Source organism: Mus pahari, chromosome 5, assembly GCF_900095145.1.
Source record: "Mus pahari chromosome 5, PAHARI_EIJ_v1.1, whole genome shotgun sequence".
Taxonomy (NCBI): domain Eukaryota; kingdom Metazoa; phylum Chordata; class Mammalia; order Rodentia; family Muridae; genus Mus; species Mus pahari.
In genome coordinates this window covers 40,162,743-40,165,021 of record NC_034594.1, presented here as the reverse complement: position 1 = coordinate 40,165,021, position 2,279 = coordinate 40,162,743, and positions in this window count along the sequence as shown.

Here is a 2,279-nt window from a genome sequence, read left to right as displayed (position 1 = left end):
GAGAGAGAGAGAGAGAGAGAGAGAGAGAGAGAGAGAGAGAGAGAGAGAGAGAGAAAGTGAAGATAAATACTAGGCCTTGTGGGGCCATGAAAGGCAGCCTGTTTTCTGGTTGAGCTCGGTTTAAACCCCAGAGACCCAACAGATAACTCTGCAAGGGACAGAAGGCCTGGTTGCCATGCTCCCATACACTAGGCTCCTGACAGAAGGCCCCAGCTCTATAATTCTGTGGCCATCAGTCACATAGGGCAAAGCCCCAAGCTCCTAGTATTCTGTCTGGACTCCACCTCCACACTTGGCAACAGCCAGGTAGCCCCCAGCCCACTATAAAAGGGGCTGCTTGCCCCCTCCTTCCTCTCTTTCCCCTGGGTCTCTCCCTTGCCTCTTGCTCTTCCTCTCTCCCCATTCCCTCCCTGCCTCTCTCCACGTGGTCATGGCCAGTCTCTATTTCTCTTCTCTCTGCCTTTCTCTCCTCTACTCCACGACAATAAATGCCTTAAAGTCATAGACTGCCTCTTTTCATTGGGGATTCACTGTGTTGGGGCAATGGAGCAGGGCTTCCTCTAAGGAGCAGTGTGTCTAATCTCCTGCAGGAGGCCTCCCTGTGTTCCCAGCCATGGCTTCCACCAAACCAAGCTGCCTGCCTGAACAAGCCCATAGAACTCTCCTCCCCACAGGAACCTACTGGAGCTCTCTCCTCCTGCCCCTTTCCCATCAGCCCCAGACTAGAGTCAGCCCTTGGGGGATGGGGGGTGATGCTCTGTTCTCAGATATCCAGTGGAGTCTGCAGTGTCCAAGAGTGAGAACCTGGTGTCTCTGGCCTCTGTGGGGTCCGGAGACCCCAGAGCCAGCTCTTCTGTGGCACCCAGCAGTGTCCGTGGTACCTGAGAGTCCAAGCCTGGCTCCTGCAGTTCCACGGGGATCTCAGACTGCACTTCCTAACCCCCGGAGTGGGTCCTGTGGCTTCTCACAGTCAGATGCCTGCCCAGGGGTGCTGGTGCTGTGTGGGTGCACGCAATCACACTTCCCAAGTCCCACCTCTCCCAGTGGCCTGAGCTCCAAGCGGACATGGATCACTATTTTAACCCACAAGGTCTGCCACAATGTAAGAGAAGAATCATTTGCTCACACTGAAAAACATGCAGACAATTCGATGGTACAGAATCAGGCACCTGTGGACACAAGACTTTAAGGTTTGATAAAGCAAGTGTGTTAAATAGACTCACTGATGCCAGAAACCAGGCTCTGCAAAACCAGCTTAGCAAAAAATGAACTTGTTACCAGCCTCAAGCTTGACGTGAGGACTGGGGGTGGGGTTTGTCTGAAGCCGATCCTAGGCCCAGCATCCAACTCCTTTCTCTGCTCTTAATATTTCTGTGGGTTTCTCATGGCTATAAAACTCCAGGCATGGCTGCATATGCCTACAGCCCCAGCATAGTATAGCAAAGACAGGCAGATCCCGAGAGCTCCGTGACCAGCGGCCTAACCGAAAGAGCAAGCTTCCTGTTAAACAAGAGGTCCTGTCTCAAGGAAGTAGGATGGAGAGTAGTAAAGTCACTTTAATATCTGTTCTGGTCCTACATGTGGGCATGTACCATACACAGAGAGAGAGCACACACACATATACACACATGCACATATACACATGCACATGCATGCATGCATGCATAAACACATGTGCATGCATCATATACAGAGAGAGCACACATCCATAAACACATATGTACATACACACAGGCACATACACACATGCATGTACCATACACAGAGAGAGCACACTCCCATGTACACACATATGTACATACACAGAGGCATATACACACATGCATGTACCATACACAGAGAGAGAGAGAGCACACTCATATACACACATATATACATACACACATACACCATACACATACAGAAAAAGCATAATCCCTATTACATACGTACATATACACATGTATGCACATACCCACATGCATACACCACACATACATGCACAAATGAAATTAAATAGTGCCAATGAATAAATCTCTTGATTTGATAGTAACTCAAAAAGAATAGCTAAATGAAGCCTTATAAATCAAAAATATAGAATTAATATATGTTGTAAAACAAAAATATTAAATTAAGACTCAGGAAATGTAAAAAAAAAAAAACTAAAAGTGCTATCTTTATTTCAATAACTAATCTGGGTGAGATTCTCTTAGTATGACAATAAAGAGAATCCATAGTACCAATATTGAAAAGGAAAGGAGAACAGAGTACAAGAGATAGAAGAAAGAATCTCAGGTGCA